The sequence below is a fragment of the Eschscholzia californica genome, unplaced genomic scaffold (assembly GCF_041429995.1).
Source record: "Eschscholzia californica isolate CP2 unplaced genomic scaffold, dmEscCali1.0.p SCAF_3, whole genome shotgun sequence".
NCBI classification, from domain to species: Eukaryota; Viridiplantae; Streptophyta; class Magnoliopsida; order Ranunculales; family Papaveraceae; genus Eschscholzia; species Eschscholzia californica.
In genome coordinates this window covers 24,991,743-25,010,898 of record NW_028238420.1, presented here as the reverse complement: position 1 = coordinate 25,010,898, position 19,156 = coordinate 24,991,743, and the positions used below count along the sequence as shown (strand labels likewise).

The following is a 19,156-nucleotide window of genomic DNA, read 5'->3' as shown; positions in this document are numbered from 1 at the left end:
TTCTACTTTAGACACCCAAAAGTTCTTTTCTTTTTTCCACAAATGGGTAAAATTTACTTAAGTTAAACCTAATAGGAATCCTTTCATCCGATAAACAAAATCCGTATATTTAATTTTGCAAAAATTTGGAGTGGAGATTCTAAAGAACAATTCATACCTTGTACAAAAACTGCTTTCAAAGAACCAAAAACAAATCTAAAGAATCATTAAAATACTAAAAGATCTTACTTCTCAAGATGTTTGATGTTGCCTTCTTTTTTTTATTTTGAAGTAAGCGTGTTTGATTTGATATGGTTCTTTCTGCTTTGATTTATGAAGTCCTTATGTGATTTCCTAACTTCTGTGTTCACGTGGAAGATGAACCAATTTCCGTGGAGTATTCAGGATTGAAGTAATCCACTCTTCCGTTTGAAAGGGAAAATCATGTCTCTGTCGTTGAAAGAGGATATAAATGATTTTCTTCCTTTGTCTACGTTTTAAGTTTTGAAGAGGATTAAAGACAGAGAGAGAAAAAGGGCACTAGTTTGGAGACGAAGAGATTGGGGTTGTTCATCTCTCAATGGTGCCACGCAGTCTTATTCAGCGGTCTAGATTAAGTCTTAGGTCATTTATTTTGAAGAACCAAAGGATGAGATTGTGGTTTGAGTGGGAGAAATCAATGGAGGTTCGAGGATGGAGATCCATGCGAGTTAAGGCGAAAAAAGAAGCTACCTATGAAGATTTGATGCGGGAGCAGCAATGCTGAATCAATCAGAGCTAGAGCCAACAGAGTTAGAGCAAGCAGCGCTGGAATACGCCGACAAGCCTACCAACGGGCAGAGCGTTACTTTGCTGAAGTTGGACCAACTAAGCAATGATTAAATATGGGCTTTAAAGAGGATTATCGAAGACTTGAAGAGTCACTTCCGTTTTTATGCATCTACATTAAGTTTAGTCTTTTATTTCTACATTCATGCATTCAAACTAGGCTATTTCCAATGTATCTAGTTCATATGCATGTAGATTGGCTTTTATGGCTCCTTTTAATGTATTCCCCTCTATATAATGAGGCTTATTATCAATGGGAAAATCAGAAAACGAATTTGAGAAATTTTAGAGTCTTTTGTGACTTTGGATCTGTTTAGATCATTTCCTTTATCCTCTGGTTTTGGAAGAGCCATTGGTGGTGGATTTCGAGCGTCTTTATCATCTGATGGTGGAAACTTTATCCAGGTATGGTGTTAGCTCAACCGGTTTCTTTATCACTTTGTGGTGGCAACTTTATCAAAGTATGGTGACCCAGATCTTCCTAGTTACTTGTTACGATCTTACCTTCACTCAGTATTCACGCTTTCGGCAAAACGCATCAAGTGGTATCAGAGCTATAATTCAGGTTGGTGGAGTGAAGTTACTATATACCCTGTTTTATTTAAATGGAGTTTCCAAGAGGATTGACTCTCGACCAGGCACACGCTGAAAGTATTGGTTGAGAAATTGAGGAAATGAGGCAGCAAATGCAGCAAATGGTTCAGGCTTTTAATGGCATGAATATGCAAGCGCCGCCAAGGAGACAACGAGTAGACGTTGACCGTTCATCTTCTAGTAACGATCGAACGTGTTTCTCTTAGTTCTGATTTTGATCTTAGTGTCAGGTCTGGACATGGCAGAAGGATAAGAGACAGTCGTCCACAACAACAACATCGTCGAGAAGAATTCAAAGTTGATTTTCCTGATTTTGAAGGTAATCTAAATCCCGATGACTTTCTTGATTGGTTATGATCAATGGAAAGGGCATTTGAGTATAATACATATGACGATGGGAAGAAGTATAAAATAGCAACCTCAAGGCTAAAGGGTTATGCTAGCCTTTGGTGGGATACTCTTCAGTCGCAACGTTTAAGAGAAGGCAATACCAGAATTAGGTCTTGGGAGAAGCTGAAACGACTTATGAAGAGGAGATTCTTACCCGATGATTACAAGCAAGATTTTTACATGAAGCTTACACACTTGCAGCAAGAGATGAAGACAGTAGAAGAGTATACAAGGGAGTTTGATCTTCTGCAATTACGGTGTGATGTTCAATAACCACAGGAGAGGATTATTGTACGCTTTGTACATGGTTTGAATGATGAGATTTCAACCAAGGTGGAGCTGCAACTTTTCTGGACTCTTGATGATGTCAAGAAGCTTGCTATCAAGGTGGAGAAGCAGAATAAAGTAGAGAATAAGCCATACACCAGACCCTACAATCCAGTTTCTTCTTTGATTCTAAAAGGAGTTGTGAAAGGTGATGTTAATGGCAGCAATAAAAAGCCAGAAGTTCAGAATTCAGGAAAACCTATGGATCTGAATTTGAAGAAGAAGTGCTTTAAATGTGAAGGATTTGGGCATTTCCAGGCTGAATGTCCTAATCGAAGAGTTATGACAATTCAAGAGATTGAGGAGATTGAAGAAGAACTAAAACAGAATTCTCATAATTTGGAAGTCATTGATCAGAAGGGTCATAAAGAAGATGATGAGATCATTGAACAACCTGATCGTGGGGAACTATTAGTAATCCGAAGGGTGTTACGATCTGTTCTGATTATAAAGGAAGAACAACGAGAAACCATTTTCTCAACTCGTTGTACAATTAAAGGAAGAGTATGCAGTGTGATTATTGATAGTGGGAGTTGTACCAATGTCGCATCAAGTACACTTGTGCAGAAACTGAGTTTGCCAACTACACAGCATCAACAACCGTACAAACTGAAATGGTTGACTGATGGGAGCAAGTTGTAAGTTTCTAAACAGGTTGTGATTTCCTTTTCTATTGGGAAGAACTACCATGATGAGGTGGTCTGTGATGTTATTCCAATGGATGCTTGTCATCTATTGCTTGGCAGACCTTGGGAGTTTGATGGAAGAGTTGTACATGATGGGTACAAAAACACTTATTCTTTTCATAAGGATAAGAAGCACATTACATTGGCACCCTTATCACCTACTATGTATGCTAAGTCTGCGGCAGAGAAACCCAAGGAGAACATGTTTTTGGGTGAAACCAAAATCATGAAGAAGATGGGTAAGGACAAGGAGGTCTTTGCTTTACTGGTGGTTGAAAATAATGAGGGAGTGAAAGTGATTTCTCATCCATTGATGTTGAAATTAATGAATGAGTTCAGTGATGTGTTTCCTAAAGATTTACCACCCGGACTACCTCCAAACAGGGGTATTGAGCATCAAATTGATTTATTACCTGGTGCTCCTTTGCCAAATCGTCCAGCTTATAGATGCAATCCAGAAGAGGCTAAGGAGTTGCAGAAACAAGTGCAAGAGTTGATTGATCGAGGGTATGTCAGGGGGAGTATGAGTCCATGTTTTGTACCAGCTCGGCTTGTACGAAAGAAAGATGGTTCGATGAGAATGTGTGCAGACAGCAGAGTTATTAACAAGATAACCATCAAGTATCGTTTTCCTATACCCAGGTTGGATGACATGCTAGATGAGCTGAATGACTCAAAGGTCTTTTCGAAAACTGATCTAAGGAGTGGATATCACCAGATCAGAATGAAGGAAGGTGATGAACGGAAGACTAGATTCAAGACAAAAAATGGCTTGTTTGAATGGATAGTCATGCCATTTGGATTATCAAATGCACCCAGTAATTTCATGAGACTTATGAATCAGGTCCTGCGAGATTGAATTGGAAAGTTTGTTGTGGTCTATTTTGATGATATTCTTGTCTATAGCAAGAATGAAGCCGAACATGCTGAACACCTCAGGGAAGTTTTTAAGGTGTTAAGAGAAACCAGCTATATGCTAAACCAGAGAAGTGTGAGTTCTTACTTCTAGCATTGTGTTTCTTGGTTATATCGTTTCAGATAAGGGGATTTCAGTTGATGAAAGCAAAGTTGAAGCTATAAGGAGTTGACCAGTTCCGGCAACCCAATCTGATGTAAGAAGCTTTCATGGACTTGCATCATTCTATAGACGCTTTGTGAAGAATTTCAGCACTGTCGTGGCGCCAATAACTGAATGCTTGAAGAGGGACAAGTTTGAATGGATCAGTGCTGCCCAAAAGGCATTTGAAGTGGTGAAACAGAAGCTATGCGAAGCACCTATTTTAGCACTTCCAGATTTTATTCAAGTGTTTGAAGTTGAGTGTGATGCTAGTGGAGTTGGTATAGGAGATGTTCTTATCCAAGGACAACGTCCCATCGCTTATTTCAGTGAGAAACTTACAAGGGCAGAGAAGAACTACTCGACCTATGATAAGGAGTTTTATGCCATTCACAGGTTAAACAACCGACATGCTAAATGGGTCGAATTTCTCCAATCCTTCTCATTTGTGTCAAAGTACAAGGCTGGAAAAACGAATGTTGTTGCTGATGAACTCTCAAGAAGGCATGCTTCAATCTCTATTCTGGATTCTCGGATTATGGTATTCGATTTGTTGAAAACTTTATATGATGAAGACTTAAACTTTGAAGTCTATAATGAGTGCAAAAAGGGAGTTACAAATCAGTACCATTTGCAAGATGAATTTCTTTTTAAAGGAAACCAGCTCTGCGTGCCAAGGAGTTCTGTTTGAGAGTTGCTGATTCGTGAAGCACATGGCGGAGGTTTTTCTGGTCATTTTGGGATTGACAAAACATTGGACATGCTTCAGGAGCATTTCTTTTGGCCCAAGATGGTAAGAGATGTCCATTCAATCGTAGAACGATGTGCCACGTGTCAAAGGATGAAAAGCCATTTCCAACCAGGTCTGTACACTTCTTTACCGGTTCCCATGCAACCCTGGGATGATGTGAGCATGTATTTTATTGTGGGACTACCAAGAACTCAGAGGAGAAAAGATTCTATCATGGTGGTAATTGATAGGTTCAGCAAGATGACCCATTTTATTCCTTGCCACAAGACGGATGATGCTAGTATGGTTGTTGACTTGTATTTTAAGGAGGTTGTACGCCTTCATAATATTCCTAAGACCATTCTTTCTGATCGTGATTCAAAGTTTTTGAGCTATTTCTGGAAGATTTTGTGGAGATTACTTAGTACTAAGCTCCGTTTTAGTACTTCTTGTCATCCACAAACTGATGGTCAAACAGAGGTGACAAATCGAACATTAATTACTCTTCTGAGAGGCTTGATAAAGAAGAACTTGAAGGAATGGGATCTGAAGCTAGCTCAGGTTGGGTTTGCTTATAATAGGTTGACAAGCTACACTACAAGACGTTCACCTTTTGAGATTGTGAATGGTCTTAATCCACTTACTCCTATTGATTTGATTTCAATACCTTTGGGGTTCAAGGCAGAATTTGAAGCAAAGGAAAGGGTAACTACAATGAAGAAGCTTCATGAGAATGTGCGGGCAGAAATTGAAAGGTCCAATGAGAAGTACAAGAAGAAGGCCAACAAAAATAGACAAGCTAAGTCGTTTGAACCAGGTAATCTGGTATGATTACACCTAAGAAAGGAGAGGTTTCCAAGCAAACGCAAGTCGAAGCTGATGTCAAGATCAGAGGGTCCTTTTAGGATACTTGAGAAGTTTGGTGATAACGCTTACAAACTAGAGCTTCCAGGTGACTATGGTTTCTCGACTACTTTCAATGTGGGTGATCTTTCTCCTTATATTGAAGACGAGGAGCTAACATATTTGAGGACAAATCCTTTCAAACCCGGAGAGTCTGATGCGGAAGCAGCAATGTTGAATCTATCAGAGCTGGAGCCAACAGAGTTGAAGCAAGCAGCGCAGGAATACGCCGACAAGCCTACCAACGGGCAGAGCATTACTTTGCTGAAGTTGGACCAACTAAGCAATGATTAAATATGGGTTTTAAAGAGGATTATCGAAGACTTGAAGAGTCATTTCCTTTTTTATGCATCTACATTAAGTTTAGTCTTTTATTTCTACATTCATCATTCAAACTAGGCTCTTTCCAATGTCTCTAGTTCCTATGCATGTAGATTAGTTTTTATGACTCATTTTAATGTATTCTCTTCTATATAATGAGGCTTATTATCAATGGTACAGAAAACGAATTTGATAAATTGTAGAGTCTTTTGTGACTTTGGATCTGTTTAGATCATTTCCTTTATCCTCTGGTTTTGGAAGAGCCATTAGTGGTGGATTTCGAGCGTCTTTATCATCTTGTGGTAGAAGCTTTATCCAGGTGTGGTGTTATCTCAACCGGTTTCTTTATCACTTTGTGGTGGCAACTTTATCAAAGTGTGGTGATCCGGATCTTCCTAGTTACTTGTTACGATCTTACCTTCACTTCGTATTCACGCTTCCGGCAAAACGCATCAAGATTAGATTTTTAGGATAAGGGTCATACTAGGATGATTACGATCTTACCTTCACTTAGTATTCGCGCACATTTACTAATTTACGTTTTATATCGTAGATGATTACGTTATAGTTCACAGTAATGCATGCATGATAAAAACGTAAAAGTCCCCAAAAAGAATTTTGAGTAAAGTCTGCCCAGATTAAGACATTTGTTGCGCCCTTGTTCATCGATGGTGGGTCGGCCTTCGCAGAGTGCCATCTTTTACCTCGGGACTATACGGGTAGACCTATGAGGAGGTCTACGCGTCTAAATGGTTATTCTCAACGAATCAGCAAAAGGGTTTTGGATTTCGAGGCAAATGGATGAATTCAACACATAAACGTGTTATGCATTAACCAAGAATCATTGGAGTATGATCAGTAAAGAGTTACTCACCTAGGACGACGGGGTTAAGGGCAGTGCCCTAGTATGCTTAACCTCAAAGAAATGGGATCTTGGAATCGCATTGTTCAAACCGATAGTTTTCATTGAATAATGTGGCAAAAACTGTCTTTTTGCTATGATAATAAGTTTTAGGATTTTGTTTTCTTTTTTAACATATAGTATATATGACTGTTACGAAACAGTTTTCTAACCTTCGTGCATTCCTTCAAAACGAATTAAACAAAAGTATTTCCTTAATTGGAGTAGAATACGAGAAGCGCTCTCGAATTTGAAACATAGAAAACCTTCGAGAATATCCCAATCCTAATGTTCAATGCATAAAATAGTCAAAATAATATGTTTTTGGAAAGGGTTTCCGAAAACGGATCCAACGGATCAAAAATTTTGGAAATCGAAGTTCAAAATCATGAAGTTTTGGTCTTGAATATTGAAAAATTAGCAGTTTTTCATGAGAAAAAGTAGGAAGATGATGGAAATCGGTTGGAAGGAGGAATTTCGAACCAGGCCAGGAGGTTTAGGGACAGAGTCCCGAGACCGTGAAACACGGGACAGAGATTCCCTGTCTTGGTCGAACTAGGAGTCCGAGATGCTCGCATCTCGGACGCCCAGACGCGTCTGGAACCCAGTCTGAATGGGACCAGGACGTCCCAGACGTGTCTGGGAATCCTAGATGGTCTCGGGCTAGGACCGAGACTAGGGTCTGGAGCGACCAGATGCATCAAAGATGCGTCTGGAAGCTACCAGACGCTCTTAGGATGCATCTGGCACGTCCAAACGCGTCTCGGACTTAGAGTCCGAGACACACGTCCTGCCCCTACTCGTTCCAACCGTGCATGGCCTAAGGCCATGCCGTGCTAGACCGCGTCTAGGATGCGACTAGCACGTGCCATCCGACATGGTCTAGGACCAAATCCCGAAAAGTCTAGAATGTTGACTATCCTTGACCAAGACTTGTCAAAGGGACTTTTAACCAAGTTTGACTTGTGTCTTTTCGAGATTGACTTGGGCCCATTGGGTCTTGACTCGAGTGGGAGACTTTCTTAATTTTTCTTCCGATTCCGAAACGTTATTTTTCCGACATTGACCCGGGCTATCTGAGAGCCCAAAACGGAGTTTTTCCGAGTTTGATTTTAGAAATCACAAAGGAAGAAACTAAGTGGGTTATAAGTTCGAATTTTATGAAAATTGACTTAGAAACCCATTAGACATAGATAAGTCACAATATCCCACATTTAGCTATACGAAACATAGCAAAACCTAGAAACGAATCTAGGTCACATACTTTATTTATGATTGTCATATATTTTGCATGTATATGTGAATGAGTAGTGTAGTATTGCCTTTAGTTATGTAAACGATTTTTGTTTCTAGGCACAAATGAGTATGTGCCTGAATAATACTTAGAGTATAGGGTCTAGAAAAGCCATTGATGAATCGCATGATGAGATCATGATTCAAGTGGGAGTAATCACTGGTGGTCAATGATGAAAACCCAAAGAACCGTTAGGTGAACAAGAATAAACTAAAAGATGAGATCTTTTAGGAGGCTCTACTAAGTTTTACAGAAAATCTTACGAGAATTCACATAAAAATTTACGTATAAAATCACGAATGGTTACGGTAGAATTCACAGTAACGCAACCCTAATAAAATACGTAAAAATCCCTAAAAGAATTTTGAGTATAAGCCTACCCAGAAATAAGACACCTGTTGATCTATTGTTCATCGATGGTGGGCCTGCCTCCGCAGAGTGCCAACTTTTACCTTGGGATGATACGAGTAGATCAATGATAAAGATTCCTTCTTTTTTTTGTTTTTAACATTGGGATGCTCTCAGTTTCTTAAAATTTTTCTGGTTCTTATTATGTTTTGTTTCTGAAGAGAGAGTTTTAGGGGTTTCTTTTTTGAGTCCGTGGGTATATAGACCAAAATAATATTCAAAAAAGGTTTATAATCCAATCTTCCCAAAACATGGATATTTAGTCCTTTTACATTATGGACATAATAACCCATTCTTTATGAGAGAACTACCGTCCATGTCCCTCCTACAAAAATCACGGGATTTTTAATTTTCCAGGGTGAATTTGGAATGTTTCTAATGTGGGCGTGATTTAGGGGATTTAAAGCAACTAACGTATAAATCCGAAATTGATTTTTCTCTATCTTCTAACCGTTTTGGAAAGCAAATCTATTTCCAAATCAATTCAAAACAAAAATCGTAACCAAATCAATTTTCTCTCTCTTTACAAAATTTGGAAACCAAATCAATTTTCTCTCTCTTACTATGTAAATTTTTTTCGATTCAAATCAATTTTCTCTCACTTAACTTTCAGATTTGGAATATATTTTCTAGGATCAATTTAGCGTGATTTGGGGGTTAATATACAAAACATATACTATCACTTTCTCTCTCTTACTATGTAATTTCTTTTACATTACTTTGAATAAAAACATGATTGGAGAGAAATATGGGAGATAATAATGAAGATATTCTTACTTTGAATAAAAACATGATTGGAGAGAAATATGGGAAATAAATATCGAAAAAGATATGCATAGATTTCGAAGATAAATCAGTTATAAAATATGGAAAGGTTAGATTAGGGATTATGAAATAATATTTATTCTAGAGATTTGTGTTTTCTCTGTAGATGAGACCAAATAGACTAGATATCCATTTATATTATTTTTTTGGTTTTAAAACCCTTTATAGGATTAGAGATGATTATATCTACTATTAGGACCAGTTTTTTGGACTATAAGCCCAAAAATTCTTCTTTTTTTTAGTTGAAAGTTTTAGGGGTTTCTGATAAAAGAAAATGTCATCAGTGAATACATCCAAAGGGATTCTAGAAATCGTTAGATTTGCTTTATATGTGAGTGTTCCGGTCGGTCTTATGTACACATTCGCCTACAAGTCTACAACACCAACAATCTCCAGAAAACTATGGGCAAGGTATTTCTCTCTCTCTTTCTAAAAATCCCACCTTTAGAAATCTACAGATCAATTTTTTTTTTGTTGAAGGAAAAAAAAAAACACAAGAAACCAAACCAAAGCAGTTACATCATCATCTCACACCTCATTTTCTCCATCGAATGCCACGTTCGACTGGTCCCTTGTTTTCTACTCCACTTGGCTAAAGAGTCAGCTAAAGCATTGTTTTTCCTCGGGCCGTAGTGAAACTGTATTTGCTCGAAGTTGGTACAGAGGGCTCTGATGTGTTCCATGTGATGTAGAGATTGCCAGTTGATGTCCTTGTTTTTATCATGAATATGGTTGATCAAATTTTTATTGTCGCTTTCAATAATGAGATGAGAAATAGTTAGCTCCACTGCCCATTGTACTGCTTTCAGGATAGCCAAACATTCACACTCCTCCACTGTCTGTCCCTTAATGGTCTCTGCTTTAGCTATAATAAAGTCTCCATTCTCATCATGAATTATACAACCAATGCCTGCTGGATCTGTGTACTTGCTGAAAGATGCATCGACGTTGATTTTGAGGAAGGATTGAGGTGGTGGCAGCCACTTAGGAGAGGCAGCCTTGGTTTTTGGGTTCCGCTCTTCGTGGATGCTAGTGGTATAACTTTGAATCTTCCTAATAACCTGCATGGGCAGAATGTCTTTCTTTCCAAAACATTGATCACATCTTGCTTTCCAGATAAACCACATAATTTTGGCGAGACACGCCATGGTTGTCTCATCCAGAGAAGACCAAAACATAATCCACTCTAGCACCGAAGCAACACCATTGGTTCTAATGTTGAAATGAAACCAAATGGCTCTCGCAAAATTGCAATGTAGAAGTACATGAGTTAAAGTTTCCCCTTCCTCGCAGAACGCACATCGATAGCTGTTTCTGATGTATTTACCAATTTTGTCTTTAACAGGAAGGCTATTAGTGCAGCACTTCCAGAGGAAGAGTTTAATTCTTGGTATGGTTCTAATCTTCCATATAAAAGCCCATTCAATCGTATTAGCATCCCGATTACCATTACTCAAATACCTGTACATTGATTTAATAGTGAACTTACCCGATTTGGTAAGAGGCCAAACCATAGTGTCTTCCGCCGACGGGTGAAGGTTTATACTAAGGATAGCCCTGCAAATCTCCTCATTAAAATATAACTGAAGCAGATCCACTTTCCAATAATTGTTAGCAATCAAATGGTCCACCGTGTTGAAAGGACAGTTATTTAAGTTAGGTATAGGCGGTTTATGATTTGGGATCCAGAAGTCATCCCAAATACTTATTTTTGTGCCTTTGTTAACATCCCAAAAGATAAGATTAGAGGTTTTGCCGATAGGCTCCGCCAACGATTTCCAGACCCAAGAGTGACTTTGTTTAGGTGAACAGGGTTTGGTCGATTTGGGGAAATATTTGGCTTTGAGTAGTTGAGCCCAGGGCGCGTCCGGGAATTTGAGCAGACGCCACCCCAGTTTACAAAGAAAAGCTTCGTTGTCAAGAAAAGGATTACGAAGACCAAGACCTCCGAATTTCCGAGGACGACAAATGGCAGCCCAGTTGATGGTGTGAATGGATTTAGTTTTTCCCCACCAGAATGACCGTTGAATGGTCTCTATGCGATTGCTAATGCCTATTGGAATGGCAAAGCATTGCATCTGGTATCGGGGAACCGCCGCGGTAATAGTCGAGATGACTACTGTGCGGCCTGCTTGAGAGAGGAGATTGGTTTGCCACTTCGAGAGTTTATGCTGAATTTGGTCAAGCAGAGACTCAAAAGCTTGTTTTTTCTTGGCTCCAATGAAGAGTTTTGTACCCAAATACTTGTCAAGAGAAGAGGCCTGGTGAACTTTGAGGGATTTGGTGATCAGACGTTTGAATTTGGGGTGAGTGTTTTTGAAGAAGAATATAGTGGATTTGTTATAGTTAATGATTTGACCAGATTCAGACCCAAATACAGTAAGAATGTTGATAAGATTGGTGATATTATCGAGGGTGTTCCGCCCGAAAATGATGCAGTCATCGGCGAAAAGTAAGTGGTTAATAGCGAAGGAGGAACGAAGAATAGAGAAACCGGTGAATTTGTGAGGGCTATCAGGTGAGTCCAGCAAACGACTCAGGCCTTCCATGGCTAAAGCGAAGAGGAACGGAGATAGAGGATCTCCCTGTCTTAAACCTCAAGAAACGTTAAAGGAAGGACCAGGTCTACCATTGATAAGCACCGCCATCGAATCAACCTGATCCAATGGTTATCATAACCCAAATTAACCATGATGTCTTGAAGGTAAGTCCATTCAACCCGATCGAAGGCTTTAGACATATCAAGTTTTAAACCAAAAAAGCCTTTAGATCCTCTCTTATTTTTGAAGGAGTGGGATATTTCTTGGCTCATGATGATATTGTCGGTAATTTGACGACCCGGAACATAAGCAGCTTGAAAGGGTGAAATAATATCCGGTAGGGTAGTTTTCAAACGATTAGCCATGATTTTGGTAATAATTTTATACGTGGTGTTAAGCAGGCTAATGGGTCTGAAGTCAGCAGTGGATTGGGGGGACTTGGTTTTGGGGATGAGACAGATATGAGTGTGATTAGTGGAGGGCGGAAGCAGGGAGGATTGAAAGAAGGATCTCACCATCTGGATAATATCCGTTTTCACCGTATCCCAATTGGATTGATAAAAGAACGGGGGAAAGCCATCCGGCCCGGGGGCTGCTTCAGATTTAAGGGAGAAGGTGGCAGTGCGGATTTCCTCATCATTGGGGGCAGAAGTGAGGATGGTATTTTGAGAGACCGAAATCTGGTTTGTGAACAGGTTTTTAATGATGCCAGGAGAAACTTGGGAGTTGGTGGAGGAGATGTTCTTTAAGTTGAGAGTGAAGATATTGAAAATTTCAGAGGTATCAAAACACCAAGAGTTGTCGTCTCTTTTAATAGACGAGATGTAGTTTTTCCGATTTCTGGTAATTGCCTTGGCATGAAAATATTTAGTGTTTCTGTCACCCAGCTGTACATGAGCCACCCTGGATTTTTCTTTCCAGATGCTCTCTTGAAGGTTATAAACCTCTTCCAACTGGGACATAAGCTGGTGTAAGGTTTCCGTGTTTTGCGTGGACTGTATTAAGGACGTAAGATTTTTGATTTTTTGCTCGACATGACCAAAGACTTTTTTGTTCCATTGAGACAGTTTAATTGCCAGCTGATTAAGTTTTTGTTGGATGAGGTAAGAGTTCACATTCCAGTGATCGAATATAAAGTTTTGGCAGTCTGGGTGAGACATCCAGGTTCTCATGAATTTGAAAGGCTTGGTACACAAACAGGAAGGGGGGTTGGTAGAAAGTAAAATAGGAAGATGATCCGATCCCACCCCTTGGAGATGTCTGATGCGGGAATGAGGAAAGGAGGAAAGCCAAGGTAAATTGGCTAAAGCTCTGTCAAGACGCTCCTTAATCAAGTTGCCATGAAATTGACGGTTGGACCAAGTGAAAGGAGAGCCACTAAATCCCAAGTCATGCAGCCCCAAATCATGAATAATAGAAACAATCTGCTTGGCATTATTTGGGAGAGGTTTGGGAGGGCCACTTTTGTCTGACGGATACATGATGGTGTTCAGGTCTCCTATAACTAACCACGGGGTCTGCTGGCTCGGGGATAAGTTCTGAAGAGCCTCCCAAGGCTTGAGCTTTTCTTTGTTATAGGGGCACCCATAAAAACACGTCAGCCACAAGTCCTCACCGGACTCATCCAAGGTCAAGGACACATGTATCATATGTTGGGTCACGTGAAGCACTTTAAGGTCAATGTTCCGGTTCCAAAAAAGAGCCAGACCACCCCCTTTGTTAATCGGTTCAACCGTGACCTTCTTGTAACTTTTATGAAGGTTGAGGAGTCTATCAATGTTCATGTTCATACATTTCGTCTCAGAGAGAAAGATCAAGTCAGGGGTGTGCTCTTTAACCATAGTCCAAAGGTGTTTCCTGTTAAGAAAGTTACCACACCCCCGAACTTTCCAGGCCAAAATTGAGATAGGGCCTAAGTGGGGAGTGTTGATAGAAGTGGGTGCAGGGTTAGGCCCCAGAAAAAGGGGCGGGTCTCTCAAAGGGTCTGACCGAAGGGAACTCATCGAGTCAGGCACCTCCACTAAAGGCCCACCTACCAGAAAAAACAAAAACTAAAAGAAAAGAAACCGAAAGCACCTCCACTAATAAAACAAGAACATAAAACAAGAGAAACCCAAGAACCAAACAACTAAAGGCCCACCAACCAAAATCAACTAAACAAGCAGAAGGCGCCTCCACTAAATAGAGGCACCTCTACAAAACAAGCTAAAAGCCCTCCAAGTCACAGGGGGCCCACTACCAGTCCTGGTACACTGAGCAAGAGAAAACAAAAGGTGGGGACCGAGCCACCACACTATCAACCCGAGGGGACAACTTCTCTTGCGATTGTACCAGGACACCAAAAACTAAACAAGAAGCAAACAAACCAACAACCTGCAGCAAGAAACAAACAACAAACCCAGACAGTAAAACCGAAAAACAAGCAAAGAAACTAATAGACTAGACAGGTGGTATAGAGGCGCCCTCCGCACCCTGAGAGGTGATAATGTCTAGGCTCTGGTACAGCACATTGGACTCTTCAAGAAGTTGTCTAGCTTCATCGTTGTCCACCAATCTTGCTCGGAGACGAGGGGATTGAGGGGACTCATCGGAGGAACTGATAGACAAATGGGAGGAGCTGCGTCTAACTCTTTTACCAGTAGTTGATATCCTTAAACTTGCATTATGGGGTTGCACTGGAGATGATGGTAGAGCCCTAAGAACTGGTTCTTCCGGGATAAAGTTCTGGGGATCAACCTCAATATCTTCCATCGGTTCGTAGTTGGAGTCATCATCCTCCTCTGAGTGGGGTTCTGGTGCTTGATCAGGGCAGTGGCCGAGAGGGTGTTCAATGATTCTACATGAGTGGCAAATTGCTCCCGGGAATTTCTGATAACTAATGTTAATATTGCACTCTTTATCAACAAAGAGAAAGTTGATGACTGCTAGTAGAGGAGTACGAACGTCGTAAAGGAAATGAACCTTGATTACCTTGTTGTTTATGAAGCCTAGACTCCTTGGTTTTATTTCAATGATTTTTCCCATTCTCTCAAAAATAACATCGAGATCCTCCTTGTTTTGGATGGCTAGTGGTAGTTTGTATAACGTACACCACATCGGCTCATAGAACAAATCATCTACAGCTTCATTAAGTGGGAATTCCACTCGCTTTAGAACCAAGAGCCTGCCCCTCAGAATCCATGGCCGACCAGCATTGAGTGTATTGAGGACAAAGAGACTTTTGGGTTTGATGAGGAAAGTGTTGACAGGACCATCCACAAGAGAATAGAAATAATCTCTAAAGAACACTGTAAGGGGGTATAACATCCTTCTGATTTGAGCAAGGGAGGCTTCTTCAGGGCAGCACCACCTTGCTACAAATCCTTCTGAAATTGCTTGAAGTTCATTGTTGGTGGAAGGTTTTTGGTAACGGAGAGATAGGTGGCCTCTGGGAGAGATTGCGAAGTGAGTCGCCATGAAAGTTGAGGATGAGAGTGAAAGGGAGTGTCTGGGGTAAGGGTTGGACAGAGAGGGATAGAGGTTGATGAAGATGGTTTGGAAGAGAACAAGGTTAAGGCTTAAAAGGGAAGTGCGATGAAGAGCCCAAGAAAAGAGTATCCAGACAATGATCACCATGCATGCTCAGGGATTGGTTAACGCCAACCACCCGTCTAGTCTACTCGTCGGATAAGACGATTGACATACCGGAGAGACACACTAAGACCCAGAAAGAAGAGATAGAAAGCGCCGAGAACACAGAAAATCGAAACGACAAGAAACCCAACCAATAAAAGGAAGAAAAGGAGAGAGAGAGCAGTAATTACAAAGAAGACGAAGGGGTTAGGTGATGACGTACCTTTAATGCAATCTTAGGCGTGAAAAGGTTCTTCTCGGGCAAGCTGCAGACCTGCCTTGAATACTAGCTCGAGCTGATTCTGCACCAATAAGCTTGTTTCCTTCTTGAGTTGAGTAACGCTGCATGCAGGTAATAATGAAGGTGCTGGAAGTTGTGCCGGAACCGATTGGGGGAGAGCTAATCACCGGGCTGAGGGGTATGATTATCCCCTGCCGCAATTAATAGAGGGTTCCAACACGAGATTTTCAAGATTGATTTGAGTATCAAGGAAGAAGTAATTAGGGTTTGGAGGGTAGAACCAGCTCGGTTGAGAGTGGAAAGAGTGGAAAGGGGAGAAGGGCTTACGTCACCGTGAAGCTTCTCTCTCCTCAAAAAACTCCACACTCAGGTATAGTGCTTGTTGGGTCTGAGAATACTGGAACTCTACATATCAATTGGGTGATTGAAATTTGGGTCTCAGTAAATTGTCTGAACAAATTTATGCCCAAATTTCATCACCAAATTAAACTATTCCCATGATTTATTGCACTAGTCAAGAAAAAGAAATTGTCATCCAGATCAAGGTTACCCATATTGTCTTCTTTAAGTCAAATTATAGGTAGTAAACAGGGTGATGGTGTTTCTTTTCTTATAACCATGTTATGGAGAGAGGTTTTGATAAAAGATTCTCATTAATTCTTCTACTTCAGTCTTTTGATTGGGGATGCTATTCTTTTAGAGTGGGGTTACTAGCTAAGTTTTTGGACATTCAAAACTCAAAAACTAATTTGGCAATGGGTGGAGATGACCATACCTTTGGCCCATGTGGTACTATTCTAACACGCCCGTGCACTTGTGGCATTCCTGACAAGTGTCGGGGTGGTGTGGAGCACCTGTGGCCTAGCCCTGATGCCACGTTAAGTTTGTTTTCATTCAACTCAAACCAATATGTTATGAGTGGAAATGACCTAGACATTATATATTTGGTTATTTTGTGTACTCGTCGTCCATGTAGGACTGTCTTTGGTGTTTTTCCTTGATGGTGCAATGGTGTATGCTGCGCGACTTTAGGTCTCTTCGTCCAACTCTGTTATGTTTCCTGAAGATGGGGGAGACTCTAGATTGTTGTCGATTGTATGTTTAACCTCGTAATAGTTGACTAGAAAAAGTACCCAAGTCACTAACTTTTTTTCTTTTGTTGAACACCCAAGTCATTAACTTGGAACTACAAGTATGAGTAATGTTCCCAGTGATTAAGTTAGATTACCTTAGTTAGCAAAAAGTTGATCAATTTCTGCTTCTTAAGTTTCAAAAGTGGAATTGTTTCTATTCTTTAAAGAAAATTTTAGTTGTTCGATAGAACCTTGTTTACATTCATAATATAGCTCCATAACTCCATCACTCATTTAGAAATGCGGCATTCTCTTTATCATCAAACACTCACAACATAACATGTCATTTTCCATTGACTTGGATTGTAGTTTCTTCTCCCTTCTAAGGATCGTTTAACTCTCAAGTATTGGAGTTTCCGATCTACTTTCTTGCACCCTTTCGTGTTATGAAGATTTTAGAAGATTTGTACTACTTATGTCATGCCGTATGTGCAGCTTTAATTGATTTTTGTTTCTTTTGGTGCCTAGTCGTACGTTGTATATCCACCTGAAGGTCCTCGTCCTCAATCACCCGAGGAACTTCGAGAGATGGCTAGAGAACTTGCTGGCAAGAGAAATTTACCTTGATCAATGGCCTTTTATGGTGTAAGTAGTTGTTGCAGTTAAATAACTACTATGCTGTCTTTTGCAAGTCCAGGTTTTGTATAACACTATGTAGTTTTAGTTCGCAACAGTTTGAACTGTAGTATAAAAGAATGAAATAAGTCGTTTCCGATGAACCTCTCTCTCTCTCTCTATGTGTGTGTGTATTAGGTTTGGCTCGGTTTGGTTTGGTTGGACTGAGTTCGATTGGTGGCCCAGCTGAACCAAGTCAACCAAAAGAGATAAAGGTTTAGGTTTTGACTGAAGACAAAAATATTGTAAACTCAAATTTAAAGTCAATTTAAAGTTCTTTGTTGATTTACACTATTAAATGGTTAACTTGTTTTTTTATATATGGGGTCCAGTTTGACTCGGGCGGTTTTCAAAAACCCAAGTCATAACTAAACCAAACCATCTGGGATTGGTGGGTTTTTCGACCAAGTGAAGCCAAAGAGTGTTCAGCTCGATTAAGTTTGGTTGACCATTACTCACCCCTAGAGTATTCAATGCAATTCAAAACCTTTAGGTTGTGTTTGATAGCAACTTGGAGAAAGGAAAAAAAATAGGGAAATATTTACTCTGAGAAAAATTTACTTTGAGAAACATTTACTCTACAAATATTTTCGTATTTTCTACTGTTTGTTTCGCCAAGGGAGAAAGAATCAGTTTTTCAGATTTCCATTTTCTACTGTTTGGTGATTTAAGAAAAACAAGATGGCGGGAATAGCATAGGATTACATCTAAGATATGTTCAACTTTTTCCTCTGTATAATATACTTATCACTTACCAAAAAAAGGAATTACATCGAAGATATCTTGCAAAGCTAATGAGTTGATGTTCATCCCGTTATAACTATGTTCAAATACATAACTATGTTCAAATATTTAGACCCTAATGACTTGTTCAAACATATTGAACTACAAGGATGCCTAAGCCGAAATGTGGCCAGAACATTGGTTGTTGGTCAATTAAATGTGATGTCCCGATAGCTTCGTGATGTTATTTAGGCCACTACCTTAACATGGAAAGTGGAGGATCAAATAGTCATTAATTCACATTTGCAGAAGAGCCTTGGTTGTTTGAACATACCTTAACATTTACAGAAGACCAGTACCTATAAACTGATATGTACCTTTACTTTAGAATCTTGGGTCTTGATTGGAACTTGAAAACACTCAATAACTTAGAGACCTCACAGAAAAACTGATACATATAAATGATCATGAACTATTCTAATTACTTTTTACTTTATACTTGGTGATAACTCCATTGTTGAGGCACGATTCTTTACCAGGGTTATGCTGGCGGTGATGAGGTGAGCTTGGAGATGAAGCTTGAAATATGAATGAAGCTTCAAGTATGAGCTTGTTCCCAATTGATATGTCCTTCCATTTGATTTGAGTCACATATTTGATTCAGTTTTGTTTTTTTGAGAGAGAATGATGAATGAAGGCTGAGGTTCAAGCTTTTCACATCATTTTACTCTCTCTCTCTCTACAACTGAGTTGGGAGAGCCAAAGAAGGAGGGTGAGATCCGTAAAGATAGAGAAAGAAAAAGTAAAGTGACTTTTACAGGAAAAAATTACTCTGGTTTTAGGAGGGTAATAAATTCTCCATATTTTGGAGAAAAAGGAGAAAATTGAGTCACGTGACATCCCACTTTTTTCTCCCTAACTTACCTACCAAACACAAGAAAAATATGGAATCTTGGGAAAATATTTCTAATTTCTCCGAAAATTCTCCTATCAAACACAACCTTAGAAGTTATCCTTAGATTCAAGAAACTACATTAGTTTTTTTTTCG

The 19,156-nt window shown here is 39.8% G+C and overlaps 1 pseudogene across 1 annotated transcript; it reads left to right on the top strand.

Moving 5' to 3' along the window:
* The first annotated feature begins 9,478 nt into the window (after positions 1-9,478).
* Positions 9,479-17,488, top strand: LOC147549170 (uncharacterized; annotated as a pseudogene). Its single transcript, XR_015237934.1, has 2 exons — positions 9,479-9,654; positions 17,238-17,488. The product of XR_015237934.1 is annotated as an uncharacterized LOC147549170 (transcript).
* The last annotated feature ends 1,668 nt before the right edge of the window (positions 17,489-19,156 follow it).